Source organism: Stenella coeruleoalba (genome assembly GCF_951394435.1).
Source record: "Stenella coeruleoalba genome assembly, chromosome: 3".
In the NCBI taxonomy this organism is placed as follows: Eukaryota; Metazoa; Chordata; class Mammalia; order Artiodactyla; family Delphinidae; genus Stenella; species Stenella coeruleoalba.
Window position 1 is genome coordinate 127,213,731 of NC_137148.1, and position 7,792 is coordinate 127,221,522.

A 7,792-nucleotide genomic window follows, 5' to 3' on the forward strand; every position below is an offset into this window, starting at 1 on the left:
TGTTTTGATTACTGTAGCTTTGTAGTATTGTCTGAAGTCTGAAAGGGTTATGCCTCCAGCTTTGTTCTTTTTCCTCAGGATTACCTTGGCAATTCTGGGTCTTTTGTGGTTCCATATAAATTTTAGTATTATTTGTTCTAGTTCTGTGAAAAATGTCATGGATATTTTGATAGGGATCACATTAAATCTGAAGATTGCTTGGGTAGTATGGCCATTTTAGCAATATTAATTCTTCCCATCCAAGAGTATGGGATATCTTCCCATTTCTTTGAATCATCTTCAGTTTCCTTTATTAATGTTTTATAGTTCTCAGGGTATATGTCTTTCACCTCCTTTGTTAAGTTTATTCCTACGTATTTTTTTGACACAATTTTAAATGGGATTTTTGGGGGTCACTTTCTGATATTTCATTGCTAACCTAAAGAAATGCAACATATTTCTGTTTATTAATCTTGCATCCTGCTCCCTTGCTGAATTCATTTATCAGTTCTAATAGTTTTTGTGTGGGGTGTTTAGGATTTTCTGTATAGAGTATCATGTCATCTGCATATAATGACAATTTTACCTCTTCCCTTCCAGTCTCATACATTTTATTTCCTTTTCTTATCTGGTCACTGTGGCTAGGATTTCCAATACTATGTTGAATAGAAGTGGTGAGAGTGGGCGTTCTTGTCTTGTTCCTGAATTTAGTGGGAAGGCTTTCAGCTTTTCACCATTGAGTATTAAGTTGGCTGTGGGTTTGTCATAAATGGCTTTTGTTATATTGAGATATGTTCCCTCTATATCCACTTTGGTGAGAGTTTTTATCATGAATGGATGTTGAATTTTATCAAATGCTTTTTCTGCATCTATTGAAATGATCATGTCACTTTTGTCCTTTCTTTTGTTAATATGGTGTATCACATTGATCGATTTGTGTTATGTTGAACCATCCTTGCATCCCGGGAATGAATCCAACTTGATCATTGTGTATGATCCTTTTTATGTATTGTTAGATTTGGTTTGTTAATAGTTTGTTGAGGATTTTTACGTCTATATTCACCAAACTTATTGGCCTGTAATTTTCCTTTTTTGTAGTGTCTTTTTCTGATTTTGGTATTAGGGTGATTGTGGCTTCATAAAATGAATTTGGGAGTGTTCCCTCCTCTTCAGTCTTTTGGAATAGTTTGAGAAGGATAGGTATAAGTTCTTCTTTGTATGTTTGGTAGAATTCCCCAGTAAGCTGTCCAGTCCTGGACTTTTGTTTGCAGGGAGTTTTTTTGTTTTTTATTTTTGTTTGTTTTGTTTTGTTTGCGGTATGCAGGCCTCTCACTGCTGTGGCCTCTCCCGTTGCGGATCACAGGCTCCGGATGCGCAGGCTCAGCGGCCATGGCTTACGGGCCCAGCCTCTCTGCGGCATGTGGGATCGTTCCGGACCGGGGCATGAACCCGTGTCCCCTGCATTGGCAGGCAGACTCTCAACCACTGTGCCACCAGGGAAGCCTGGTTTTTTGTTTTTTTAAAATTACACATTCTATTTCACTTCTAGTGATTAATTTGTTCAAATTATCTGTTTCTTTGTGACTCAATTTTCATAGCCTCTATGTTTCTAGAAACTTGTCCATTTCTTATAGGTTGTCAAATTTGTTGGCATATAACTGTTCATAGTATTCTCTTAATGATTTTCTGTATATCTGCAGTATTGGTTGGTATTTCTGCTCTTTCATTTCTTGTTTTGTTTATTTGGGTCCTCTCTCTTTTCTTCCTGGTGAGCCTGACTAGAGGTTTGCCAGTTTTGTTTATCTTTTCAAAAAACCCACTCTTGTTTTTGTTGATCTTTTCTATTGTTTTTTTTATCTCTATTTTATTTCCTCTCTAATCTTTATTTTTTTCTTCCTTCTGTTGACTTTGGGTTTTGTTTGTTCTTCTTTTTAAATTCTTTTAGGTGGTAGGTTAGGTTGTTTATTTGAGATTTATTTCTTGAGGAAGGCCTATATTGCTATGAACTTCCCTCTTAGAACTGCTTTTGCTACATCCCTTAGATTTTGTAAGGCTGTGTTTTCATTGTCTCAGGTATTTTCTGATTTCCTTTTTGATTTCATTGTTGACCCACTGGTTTTTCAGTAGCATGTTGTTTAGTTTCCACGTGATCATTTTTTTTCTACATTTTCTTTATCCATTCATCCATTCATGAACATTTAGGCTGTTTCCATGTCTTGGCTATTGTTAATAATGCTGCAACGAGCATGGGGATGGAGATACCTCTTTGAAATAGTGTTTTCATTTCCTCCAGATATATACCCAGAAGTGGGATTACTGGATAGTGTGGAAGTTCTATTTTTAGTTTTTTGAGGAACTTCCGTACTGTTTTTCATAGTGGCTGCACCAATTTACATTCCCACCAACAGTGTAGGAGGGTTCCCTTTTCCCAAACCCTCACCAATACTCATTACTCTTGTGTTTTTACTGACAGCCATTCTAATAGACGTGAGGTGATACATCGTTGTGGTTTTGATCTGCATTTCCCTGATGATAAATGATGCTCAGCACCTTTTCATGTACCTGTTGGTCATTTAAATATCTTTTTTTGGAAAATATCTATTCAAGCTCTCTGCCCATATTTTAATCAGATTGTTTGGTTTTTTGCTGTTGAGTTGTATGAGTTCCCAGTATATTTTAGATATTAACCTTCTATCAGATAGATGGTTTGCAAACATTTTCTCCCATTCTGTAAGTTGCCTTTTTATTTTGTTGATTGTTTCTTTCACTGTGCAGAGGCTTTTGAGTTCGATGCAGTCCCACTTGTTTATTTTTGCTTTGGTTGCTTGCACTTTTAGTGTCATACTTAAAAATTTTTGCCAAGACCAACGTCAAGGAGTTTTTCCCCGTTTTCTCAGACCCAGTGTCCACCTGCCCTTTTTCTTGTTTACAAGGCTTTTCCTACTCTGACCTTGCCCCACCTCTCATTAATTAATTAATTAATTATCGTAACAGATATTCACTGAAATCTTAATATGTTCCAAGAAATGTGCTCCGGGTTAGGGGCACTGCAGTGAACAAAAGAGATCAGGTTCCTGTTTTCAGGGACCTTACATTTTCATTGGGGGAGGGGTGTCAGGTAACAAACGTTAATAAACAAGATAATAATTACAAATTGTGATTATTGATATGAAGGAGAGGAAATGGGAGTAAGAGGGGTAGACCTGAAAGGTCTCTCTGAGGAGGTGACATTTGAAGTGAGTCCTGACGGTGGTGAAGAGGCAATATTTTCATTACTAATGAAAAGCTACTAATGAAAGTGTTTTAATGTGCCTACTAATGAAAGTGTTTTAATGTGCCTACTAATGAAAAGCTGGGGAAAGAGTGTAGTTCCAATGGCAGGGACAGCAAGTGCAAAGGCCCTGAGGCAGGGCAGACCTCGGTTGTTTCAGGAACACAGAGGAGGCCATTGTGGCTCCAGTATAGTGGCTGACGGGTGTGTGCTAGGAGACAGGGCTGGAGGGGTCATTTATTAGACACCATCTGTAAACAAGACACAACCCTGTCTCCTGGCACTTACTTTCCCGTCTGCTCAGACTGCTTGCTTCCTGACCATGATACTTCCCTCTACTTCTCTGAATCTTACCCACCTTTCAAGACCAGCTCCTATCCATCTCCTCCCAGAAACTCCCCTGACTCTCCCAGCTCTTAGACATGGGGGATGGGGGGGACGCCTAGTATGTGTTGAAGCAGGCGGCTCTGTTCACTCTCTTGCCAATGTTTCTCAAGGTCTTATGGTTTCTTATGGTCTTCAGACCACCTGTATCACAGTCCCCTAAAATGTTCCTAAGTTTTGAAAGTGTTTTTAGTGAAATGTTTAAGTTATAGCAAATAGAATTACATATATTTATATGCTCACTATCTGCTTTCAAGAACTTTACCATTCGTCCATATTTGCTGCAGTTCTGTTTTTGTTTCTTAAGAAATAAAACACGTTACAAATACAGGTGAAGACTGAGTGCTTGTTGAAGTGCAGATTCTAAGGCCCTAGCCTGGGTCTACTCGCTCAAAATCCCTGGAAGTAGAGCTGGCAATGTGCATTTTTAACAATCCATCCTCCCTCCTCCTCTCTCACCCACCACGATTCCTATGCATAGTGAAGTTTGACAATTACTGATATATGCCAGTTAAAATCTGCCCCATCAAGCAGTTGCCTGTTCTTCCTTATAGCCAACTCAGGAGGTCTTAATCTTTGCTATGCATCAGGGTCACCTGGGGAACTTTTAGAAATGCAGATGCCCAGTCTCCTCCCTAACCTTGTGAATCAGTTTGGGGCAGGGATGTCAGGCAACTCTATGACCCAAACCTCAAAAAGGTGGATTTTTTTTTTTTTTTTTTTGCGGTACGCAGGCCTCTCACTGCTGTGGCCTCTTCCGTTGTGGAGCACAGGCTCCGGAGCACAGGCTCAGCGGCCATGGCTCACGGGCCCAGCCGCTCCGCGGCATGTGGGATCTTCCCGGACCGGGGCACGAACCCGTGTCCCCTGCATCGGCAGGCGGACTCTCAACCACTGTGCCACCAGGGAAGCCCCAAAACGTGGATTTTTGATGGTTGCCAGGGGTGGGGAGGAGCGGGGCATGGAGTGGGGAGGACCCATCTCCCTTGTTCTGTTTGAAGCATTGCTAGGATCATCAAAGTCATGTTCAGATATCCTTCCACTTGCTCTCCCCCAGAATAATGTCAACAAATATTTCCCATGCGCCTGACTGCTGGGCAGAGCTGCTAGCAAAAGACGTTGGTCAGGTATTTGTGGGGAAGAAGACCTGACCCATATCTGGGCTGCAGTCCCAGTGGGTGGACTGGAGGTTGAGTTGCCAGATTTAGCAAAGAAAATGACAGTACACCTGGTTAAACTTGAATTTCAGATACCTAATGCATAATTTTCTAATAGAAGTATGTTCTAAACATTACATGGGACATACACTAAAAAAAAAAAAAATTGTTGTTTATCTGAAATTCAAGTTTAACTGGAAGTCCTGTGTTTTATCTGGAAATCCTACCTGAGGGGGTATCTTCAGCTCCTGCAAGCCTCAGTTTCCCCGTTTGGAAGATGAGGGGGCCTGGGCTTGATGACTTCTGTGGGTTCTTACGGCTCGGATGCTTGTAGCAGTCAGTTTAGAGGCATCCCACTGTTCTGGGAGCCCTTCTCCCGTGCTCCACCAGAGGGCGCCCTGGCTCAGCTCAGCGAGCTCCAGGCCTATGGCTCAGGGAGCGGACTGCTCGGTCCCTCTGGCTCTGGGTGGCCATCTGGAAACCGGGTTGTGAGGCTTCGATGGCCCCAGGTCCTTACTCATCCCTAGGATAGCTTATTCAGAAGGAGACATGGGGAGATCTCTTAGAGTCTCTGAAGAAGAAACCATCTCAGTCAGCTCCCCCTCTACCATTATATAGAAAGGAGACTGGACCCCGGAGGGGAAGGCACTTGTCCAGGCTCACACCCCTGTCCTGGAAACTAGACTTATGATTCCCTATCCAGAGCCTCTTTACCTCCTTAGGGTGCCCTTATTTCTGCTTCCTGTTGGACATATTTTAACCCTTGCAGTCTTTTTTTTTTTTTTTTTTGTGGTTCGCGGGCTTCTCACTGCTGTGGCCTCTCCCGTTGCGGAGCACAGGCTCCGAGCGCGCAGGCTCAGCGGCCATGGCTCACGGGCCCAGCCGCTCCGCGGCATGTGGGATCTTCCCGGACCGGGGCATGAACCCGCGTCGTCCGTATCGGCAGGCGGACTCTCAACCACTGTGCCACCAGGGAAGCCCTACCCTTGCTGTCTTAAAGCCAAAACCAACACAGACACCAGGCAGCCCAGCACAGCCTAACAACTGTGACCTGCCTGAGTCTCTTCTCAAAGGGGATGTGGTCTTGAAACCTTACAAATGAGAGAGGACCAGGGGTAAAGGACCAGTCCAGGCAGTGGGGAAAGACCAGGCCCCTCACATTTAAGTTGGGAATATCATCATCCTCCTCTATGAGGAAGGGACCATGACCTATGCGGCAGGGACCATTATCATCAGGATTTTACAGATGAGGAAAACAAGCTCAGTGTTTGGTCATTGGACTGAATGGGGCTCAGTCCAGTTCTGCAGCAGATGTTGGGAGGGAGGGAGGGAGGCTGGCTTCTGTTACCAGGATCTAGATGATCTCCAAGGGACCCATACCCCCTTCAAGGAAAAGAGGAATTGCTCAAAGGGAGAGATACCCACCACTTCAGAGCAGGAGGTGATTTTAGGAGACTTACAGACTTGGCATGAATTAACATTGAATTAAGTGTAATTCAGTTCTCTTCTGGACCATTTGATTATCAAAGAGAAAGTCTCTTAGATTTCTTCTTTTGACAAGAAACAGAGCATCCTTCAAGCACAGGGGACATTCATGATTGGGTGACATTTTTTTCCACTGTATTTTTTAAAATTTATCTTTAAGGTTTATCTCTATGGTAAATGATACTGGTTTTCCACCCAAGGTAATGAGATAATTTCTTTTAAATGGTAAGTTTTTGTTTTGGTTTGTTTTTTGTTTGTTTTTAAGAGATTTGACTTAAAGGGAGGAGAAGCACAGATAGAAGGAGAATGTGAAAACACTGCCTTTACGGATTCTGAGGGCCCCTCTCAACTCAGCTGATCCGTGTTGCTGCAGCCAGCAGTCAGTGAAGCCCCACCCTGTCCTCCCAGGGCCCCAGGCTGATTCATGCTCCTTGCCTCTCTCTGATGCTGCCTTTCCCTTGAAAACTGAGAAACTCCCTAGAGGGAGGCATCCAGATATGGGGGAGAAAGCTCTGGATTCCAGTTCCTCCCATTTTTCATTGCCTCATCACATGGTCAAGTCACTCAATCTCCGTGAACCTCAGTTTCCTCATCTGTGAGTAAGTTGGTGGCAGAGCTGTCGTGATAGTGGGTGCTGTGTGTTGCACGGGTGATCTGCCCCAGGCTGACCAAGGCACAAGGACTGCATCCTACAGTCTCAGGGAAAATGTCACATCACATCTCCCTCCCTACCCAAAGGAACAACCCATCGAAGCCATGTTCCATCAGAGCTCTTGGCTTTATTTCCCTTACAGCACATGTTTCTACCCAAAATGGTCTGACTTGTGCATTGTCTGCTTAGCCAGAATGAAAGCTCCAGGGCAGCAGGGGCCATGCCCGAGCTTACTCATGAGAACATAGGACATGCCTAGCATAGTGCAGGCATCTGGTGAACGTCATCGAATGAATGAATGAGCCGTTACCGAAATTTACGCTATCAGTCTCTGCCTAGATTCCCAGAGATTATGAGACTAGTGCTGGTCTTGAGTTCCTCAAATGGCCAGTCTCTCCTCCTTCTGGTGTGAAAACAGAACACCAGAATACAAGTTTATGAGATGAGTTTTATGATTTTTTTTAATGAGTTTGTATTATGTTAGTAGTTTGAAAATAGTTTAAAATAAGAGAGGAATAAACCAACTCTAGGCTTGGCATCTGAAGACCTAGCTCTGTGGTCCATTGCAACGGAGCACACTTCCTGGACCTGTTTCTCTGTCTCGAAGGGGTGCCTCGGAACACCAGCCTGAAATATCACACCAGCGTGGTGGGCACAAAAGAGCTTCGAAATGTGCTCTATGGACTTAGGATGCCGTTATCTTTCCAGAACCAGGGTGTTCTTTTTAAAGCCAATCTAATCTTGTCTGTCTCTTTCCTGGTTTAAAACCCTCCAACAATTTCCCATTGCAAACAAAAAAATAAAATCCAAACTCCATATCATGGCCTAGCAGACTGCAGGGTCTGGCCTCTGTCCACCTCTTCA